Source organism: Chlorocebus sabaeus, chromosome 2 (genome assembly GCF_047675955.1).
Source record: "Chlorocebus sabaeus isolate Y175 chromosome 2, mChlSab1.0.hap1, whole genome shotgun sequence".
NCBI lineage: Eukaryota > Metazoa > Chordata > Mammalia > Primates > Cercopithecidae > Chlorocebus > Chlorocebus sabaeus.
The window spans coordinates 35,339,783-35,348,307 of record NC_132905.1 but is presented as its reverse complement, the minus strand read 5'-3'; positions in this window follow the sequence as shown (position 1 = coordinate 35,348,307).

Here is an 8,525-nt window from a genome sequence, read left to right as displayed (position 1 = left end):
TGTGTGACCTCCAGTGGCCTCAGAACCTTTCTGGGCCCCATCACCTCACCTAAGGAAGCTGAAATGAATCAGCTCTCAGCTCCTTGTGGCAGGGATTTTCATTGCTTTTGTCTCTTCTTTCTTTCTCCCCTCAGATAATGAAACTGCATTTCCCAGCCTCCCTTGCAGCTGGGGGTGGCTGTGTCACACACACTGCCCAATGTGGACCCAGCAAATGCTAAGAGCATTGATTTTTTTTGGTCCGTTTTTGAGACAGGGTCTCACTTTGTCACCAGGTGGGAGTGCAGTGGCATGATCACAGTCCACTGCAGCCTTGAACCTCTGGGGTGAAGCGATCCTCCCGCCTCCTGCTTGCCTCCTCCTTCCTCCAAAGCGTGGAGACTCCTGATGAGGAAAGGGTTCCTGTGTCTCTAGCGGCTCCTTCTCAGCCTGCTTGAGGTTTGGCAGGAGGTTCAAGTGGAGATTGTGGGGGGCTTGCTCAGAGACCTCTCTGGGCCAGTGCAGCGCATCCCTCAGCCGCTGGGAATGGTGGCTGGTAACACAGCTCAGAGCTGCCCCCTTCTGTAGGGAATTGCACTCCCAGAAATGCCTGTCTGCTTTTACTCTGCTCCCAGAGGCAACTGCAGCCAGTGACTGCCTCAAGGGACAATGCTGTGTGCTGTTCCTGCTCCAGAGCCCCTGTGGGGTCAAGCTGAGGCTAGACTCCAGCTGGGACCCCCACCTGGCTCAGCTCCTGCCCCTGCCCTACTCCTACTACTCTCCTTACTGGCAGGTTCCCCCAAAAGGCATTCCCTCCATAAACCATGGCATTTGAGAACTCCTGTCTTGAGCTTGGCTTCTAGAGATCCTGACCTAAGACACAGGGATTAGGTACAGACCATACCAAAACTCAGGTCTGGAACTGTCCTGATTGGAAAAAGAGCCACCAGCTCTGAGATCGGGTGTGGATTTAGCAGCTCACATCAGACCCACAAACACTACTTCCTGGCGGCTGGCCACCAGCCTCTCAGCTTCAGTCAGGACTCTCTTTTTTTGAGACAGCTTCGCTTTGTCACCCAGACTGCAGTGCAGTGGCGCGATCTTGGCTCACTGCAACCTCCACCTCCCAGGTTCAAGTGATTCTCCCACCTCAGCCTCCCAAATAACTGGGATTACAGGCACAGGCCACCATGCCTGGCTAATTTTTGTATTTTTAGTAGAAACGGGGTTTCACCATGTTGGCCAGGCTGGTCTTGAACTCTCGACCTCAAGTGATCCATCCGCCTGCCTCGGCCTCCTAAAGTGCTGGGATTGCAGGCATGAGCTGCTGTGCCTGGCGAAGGACTCTCTTGACTGTAACAAACAAATCAGAGTGGCTTGAGCATGTGCCTGAGCCATGTGGGCTTCAGGCACAGCTGTTTCCGGGAGTTCAAATGATGTTGCCCGTGCTGGTCTGTGCATTGGTTTCCTCTGCAGCCAGGCAGGCTCTCACCGACAGGGTAAGACTGCCACCAGCAGCCCCAGTTTGCAGTGTCTCCTTTTAGCAGCCTCAGTAGGGAAAGTACCTCTCTCTTCCAGCATTCATGGACTGTCCCAGGCAGAACCCTGATGGGCCCAGCATGGGTAATGGGCCTTTTCCTGTAGCTCAGTGAGTGATCTCAGCCTGCCATGGTTACATGGAAGGGGAAAGACAGTTTCCCAAAGGAAAAAAAGGAGTTGTTGGGCATTGAAGCTGAGTACAGCCCATTCTCACTTTACGAAGAAGAGGGAATACTCTAAGGCACCCAGTGCCTGCGTGGGAATGTACACCTGTAAGTGGGTTGGGGAGAGGCAGGGTGTATGTGTTGAGGGAGAACTCATCACCTTGCCCCGCTAACCACAATGGCATGGTAGCCCAAATGCAGAATTAAATATCGGCTAAAGGTTTTGCCTTACATGAAAGTGTGTTCAACTATTCTCCATTTTTGACTCAGTTAATTGGAGTAAAATATAAGAATTTAAAAAAAAAAAACAAAACTGAAGAAGCTGGCACAGTGGCTCACGCCTGTAATCCCAGCACTTTGGGAGGCTGGGGTGGGCAGATCACAATTGCTTTCTTGTTTCCGGGACACCTGGTGGAAGGGAAATCTTGCTAGGCGTGTTATACAGCCCGTACCTGCAGGGCTGCAGGCTGTGTGTCTGTTCAGATGTGACCCATACAGATTCCAGGAATGACATTGCTGTTGTTGACAGAATTTGTCAAAATGATGACCAGCTGGTGATAAGTTTTAAGGAAAACAAAGTTCAGTTTTCCCTTGATGTACACAGTAGTTGCATTGCTGGAAAACTGACTGTATGTTAAACCAGCTTTCAAATACTTTGTGTTCACCAACATGGCGAAACCCCATCTCTACTAAAAATACAAAAATTTAACCAGGCGTGGTGGAGCATACCTGTAATCCCAGCTACTCAGGAGGCTGAGGCAGGAGAATTGCTTCAACCTGGAAGGCAGAGGTTGCAGTGAGCCGAGATTGTGCCACTGCACTCCAGCCTGGTGACAGAGCGCGACTCTGTCTCAAACAAAATGAAACAAAACAAAACTGGAGGCTGGGCAAGGCAGCTTACTCCTATAATCCCAGCACATTGGGAGGCCGAGGCTGGAGGTTTGCTTGGGACCAGGAGTTTGAGACCAGCCTGAGCAACATAGAGCCTGTCTCTAGAAAAAATTTAAAAATAGCCAAGCATGATGATGTGCGTCTGTAGTTCCAGCTACTCAGGAGGCTGAGGCTGGAGGATCACTTCAGCCCAGGAGTTGGCTGCAGTGAGCCGTGATTGTGCTAGTGTATTCAAGCCTGAGTGACAGAGTGAGACCCTGTCTCAATAAAAAATAAATGAAAACCAGAAATGAAATGACCTCAAATAAAAATAGAATTGCAGATTAAAAATATAGGCATATGCTTTCCAAAAGATTGGAAAGATAAAAAGGACAGAACCGGCCAGGCTCACGCCTGTAATCCCAGCACTTTGGGAGGCCGAGACGGGCGGATCACGAGGTCAGGAGATCGAGACCATCCTGGCTAACACGGTGAAACCCCGTCTCTACTAAAAATACAAAAATTAGCCGGGCATGGTGGCAGGCGCCTGTAGTCCCAGCTACATGGGAGGCTGAGGCAGGAGAATGGCGTAAACCCAGGAGACGGAGCTTGCAGTGAGTGGAGACCGCGCCACTGCACTGCAGCCTGGGCGACAGAGCGAGACTCCGTCTCAAAAAAAAAAAAAAAAAAAAAAAAAGACAGAACCTATTTGAAAATTATGAGATTGCTTCATGGCTGTCAGTGGTCCCAAAGATATGCCCACATCCTAATCTCTGGAACCTGTAAATATTACCTTATATGTAGGCAAGAGTATTACCTTCTGTGGCAAACATGTGATTATTTTTTTTTTTCGAGACAGTCTCACTCTGTCACTCAAGCTGGAATTCAGTGGTGCAGTCATAGCCCACTGCAGCCTCAAACTCCCAGGCTCAAGCAATCCTCCTACCTCAGCCTCCTGAGTAGCTGGGACCACAGGTGTGTGCCACCACGCCTGGCTACTTTTAGTAGAGACAGGGTCTCCGCATATTGCCCAGGCTGGTCTCCAACTCCTGACCTCAAATGAACCTCCTGCCTTGGCCTCCCAAAGTGCTGGGCTTACAGGCGTGAGCCACTGCGCCCAGCCAAGTTATAGATCTTTTTTTTTTTTTTTTTTTTTTTTTTTTGAGACGGAGTCTCTCTCTGTCGCCCAGGCTGGAGTGCTGTGGCGCAATCTTGGCTCACTGCAAGCTCCGCCTCCCGGGTTCACGCCGTTCTCCTGCCTCAGCCTCCCGAGTAGCTGGGACTACAGGCGCCCGCCACTGCGCCCGGCTAATTTTTTCTATTTTTAGTAGAGGCGGGGTTTCACCATGGTCTCGATCTCCTGACCTTGTGATCCGCCCGCCTCGGCCTCCCAAAGTGCTGGGATTACAGGCGTGAGCCACCGTGCCCGGCCCAAGTTATAGATCTTGAGAGGAGCTTATCCTGGATTATCTGAGTGGACTCTCAACACCTACATGTCACACATCTGCATCTTATAAGAGCGATGCAGAGGTGTCTAGAGGGAAACTAAGACACTTTGAGCAAAAGACCAGGGGAAGACAGAGATAGGGATGGGGGTGATGTGGCCACAAGCCAAGGAATGTCAGGAGCCACTGGAAGATGGAGGAGGTAGGCACAGATTCCCCTAGAGCCTCTGGAGAGACTACATCTCTGCCAACACCTGCATTTCAGACTTCTCATCTCCAGAAGTCTGGAGACTAATAGCGCTGTCTAAGATCATTAGAGTTTGGTTTCCATTACTTCTACCTAAAAAGGTCCTGAGTTATACACAGTGTTAAGTCTGGCCAAGCCTCAAGGCTGAGTCCAGCTGTGGCCCCCATGACCAGGAATAGGTCATACCTTATTCCTCCATATCTGACTGTCAGCCTCCTTGTCCTGCAGGGAGTTGTCACTTTTGTGCACGGGCTTTGGGAGACTGCAGTCCTGCCCCCACACTACCCTCCTGTGACTGGGTCTTTCTGTTACCTGTTGCCTGGCAGGTGGCTGGGAGTGGGGGTGATGCAAAAAGGCAGGTGCTGGAAGCATCTGTGGATTTATTGCTGGAAACTTCACGGCTCATGAATGCCCATCCTGGTGTGGAGCCCAGTGATTAGGTGCAAGGTTGAAGTGGAAACGACTCACCACGCACCAAGTGAGTCAGGCCGGGCCATGCGCACAGAACCAGCTCATTTTTGCATGAAATGTGGACACAGGTTGGTGAAATTTCTAGAGGGCCAGGAGGACAGGGGCTGTGTGGGCTTTAGAAGCAGTCCCTCAGCCAGACAGCAACTTGCCAGTGAACCTGGCATGCTTGTGAGCTGAAGCAGAAATGCACGGGCCTGCCTTGCCGGGCTGCAGGGAAGCTCTGGGTTGGAAGATGTCTTGGGAAGCTGCTCTGCTGGGGACATGTCTCTCCACACCCAAGTGAAACTTCAGTTCAAGGCAGAAGAGAAAAATTAAGACGAGGATACGCACTAGAAAGTAAAACACACAGAAACTCAGAAATGGGGTCTTCAAGGGGCAGGAACCAAACGTGGAAGGAAAGGCTTCAGGGCATGCCAGTGGGCCCTGGCAATTCCGTCCAGCACATTTGAGACAGCCATTGGGATCTTCCGGTCTAATCACTTTCTTGTTTCTGGGACACAGGGTGGAAGGGAATTCTTGCCAGGTGTGTTATACAGCCAGTACCTGCAGGGCTGCAGGGCGTGTGTCTGTTCAGATGCGACCCATACAGATTCCAGGAATGACATTGCTGTTGTTGACAGAATTTGTCAAAATGATGACCAGCTGGTGATAAGTTTTAAGGGAAACGAAGTTTAGTTTTCCTTTGATGTACACAGTAGTTGCATTGCTGGAAAGGTGGCTGTATATTAAACCAGCTCTCAAGTACTTTATGTTTATAACTGGGTTAGGTTCTCCACACAAGCAACTGGGAACAGACTTTTTCATTCTCAGAAATATCCAGCAGGCCTACCAGGCATGCTGCCCCCTCAGGGCCTCTGCACCTGCCATCCCTGTTTGGAATGCTCTTCTCCCAGACCTCCACATTCCTTCCGGCCCCCTCCACTCATCGTTCTGCTCAGCTGTCACCTTAGCAGAATGGCTTTCCCTAGCCACACTATGTTAAGAAGCAATCCCCCCAGCACTTTCTACCCCCAACCCTACTTTTACCTTTCTTCATAGAGCTTATCTGACATTTTATTATCAACTCCCCTGGAGGACATGGATTTTTGTCTGTTTTGTTCATTGCAAAATCTCTGGTCCTGACACAATGCCTAGCCCTGATGTGCTCAATAAAAATTTGTTGAATAGGTGAATAAATCTAGAGAATAATTAATTCACTTAAGCAAGGTAAGAAAATATACCTAATTCTACTACCTTTGGCCTATAGGGCTCTGTTCCACAAAGTCATTCAGGGGCCCAGTCTCCTTCAATCCTGTTGTATTACCATCTTCAACATAAGCCTTCAAGGTTGATGGAGACAGTGGAGGAGACACTGTCACTCTAAATGGCCTTGAAATGACACATCATTGGTGAGGGCTGGTCCCAAAGCTCTAGCCAGATGCCATGGGCCCAGGTCATGCAGTCGAAGCTGTGGACTCAGGAAGAGGAAATGTGTGGTAAGCATCTGGCCCAGTTTGCTATTGTGATCACCAAAACCAGTTTTGTGCTTCCTCTCCTACATGGGTCACGGGCACCCTCTCCAAGGGGGACAATACACGGTCACATCCCGCTCAGACCTCCAGGAGATGCAACCTCCCTCAGGTGGCTAATCCACCTCACATCCAGCAGATAGTGATGAGAACGGGCAGGACACCCTCCTAAGCCTTCCTGCCCAGGAAGGAGCGGGTGCAGATGCAGCAATTGCTGCTCTGCGGTGTTTTTGCAATCCTGCTGGGCCCTGTCCTGGGCTGCGGGGAGTCCTTGCTCAGGCCCAGTTCTGCTCTTGGGGCCACATCTGAGCTTGTGACATCCTCGCTGGACACAGCTTTCACAACCATCTTCCTGCCTGAAGATGAATATAAGACTTCCTGAATCGCCACTGTTTTTTTTTTTTTTTTTAAGGCCTTGCTAATGGTTTCTTAAACTTACTACATCTTTATTTCCAGGCAGGTCCAGGGTCAGTGACTACATTCGTGGTTTGTTCCTGGAAAGAGTTCCCACGTCAGCTTTTTCTTTGCTTCCTTAACCACGTGCCCCTCCCTCAAGTTGGCTTTGCAGTTTCCAGGCTCCAGTGGGAAGACCACACCCTTCATTGGATGGTCACCACGAGGCCCAGTCACTGTGTTCAACTAAGTCTCATGGGGCCTTTGTTGCTCACCTGCACCTCTTACTATTGGAGACTAGAAGCAGTTGGCTTTTCCAGAATTGCAAGGCCCTGGTTGACATCTTTCCACCCTTTTCCCTTCTGCTTGTAAACTGGCTAATTCTTTCTTGAAGTAAACTTTTTCTAGTGATGCCTCGCCAAAAGCAGCCAGTAACAATCAACACATAGGAATTGTTGTTGTTGTTGATTCCCCTCAAGTCAAAAAGTCAGCAGACATGGAGTTTGCTTTCCGAGTTACCAAGCGAAACAGCCTTACCAGATGTTTTGCTCCGCCTGGCAGGGACCTCAGCTGTCCTGCCAGCTGCACCTGTCTTCTCACTGCTCGCCACCTGGCCACACGCTGAGCCAGTGCCATGTACCTAAGGTTTTGGTTACAGGTACACTGCACTTCAAAGTGCTGATTTGTATATTGGTGAGAATAAGAAAAGCTAACTGGTGACAAAGCCCCAAATCTCAGTGGATCAGTAGAGTGAGTTTGCTTTCCAGTGATGCAATGGTCAGCAGAGCTCTTACTGATCAGGTGGCCGACCTCTAAGGGGTGACTCAGGGACCCACAGTCCCTCCAGTGTCTTTAACATGTGGCCCCCAGGAGAGTCCCCTGTGGGAGCATTTGTGTGCCGTTTGGAATTGGTGCCCATCACTTCTTCCAACCTTCCCTTGGCCACGGCTTAGCTTGGTCCCAACCTAACTGGAGGGGGGCTGGGGAAATGATGAGCTATGGGCCCAGTAGGTTTGGTAAACACAGCATTGCCTCTGCCACAGTACCACCAAATCACAGGGTTTCTATCCTGTTACCGTTGGTGGCTCCACAGCCCTCCCTGGAAGAGTTTCAAGGTCTTTCTCAACTTGTTTGTGGCCACTAGTCCAGCCATTTCCCTCCCCAAGCCAGACCTGAGCTCTGGTGGGCAGGCCTCCTCCAGGCTCCTGCCCTCACCTTGGGCCCTGGCCCTAGTACCCTGCCACCTTCCCCTATAGGAGTGACTGTCTTGTGTTTCCTCCTTTCAATGACCTCATCCTTCTGGAAGGAACCCATAGCACTGGGAATCTGCACTCTGCACTGGGGCAATGAAATGCACGACTCTGACCCACTCTGAGGGCAGGAGACAAAGTGATGTAGGACGCAGAGGAGGCCCCCAAACAAGGCCTTGCCAATGGGAGTAACTTCACCAAAAATTCAAGGCCAAGGACAACACTGTGGCCACGGTTGAGACCTGTCAGCACACCTGAGATTTAGCAGTTTGGAGACAACCTAGAGGGACATTCAGGAGCCCATGAGAACAGCGCAAAGTGGAAGGAAGAATACATTGGAGACAATGGCGTGGTTAGTGGAGGAGTGAGACAGCTGTCCATACCTCACTGCTCAGATCTGTCCCTGCCCCTACGGGCCCAGCTGCCCTGTAGGCACACAAAGGCTGTTGTGGAAGGTCTGTGGCTCACAAGCTGCCTGGAGGAGTGTCTGAGGTACCTGCCAGGGGTTTTCACTCTTACCTCCATAACTGCCAAGTGCTTCCTCTGAGGCAGTCTGAAAACTGGTAAATGCTTTTTTTTCCCTTTAGGTTCTAATGAACAAAATGTAAATATAGGCAAAACAATGCAAAATCAAAATGAAACACTCAGAACAAAAGCCA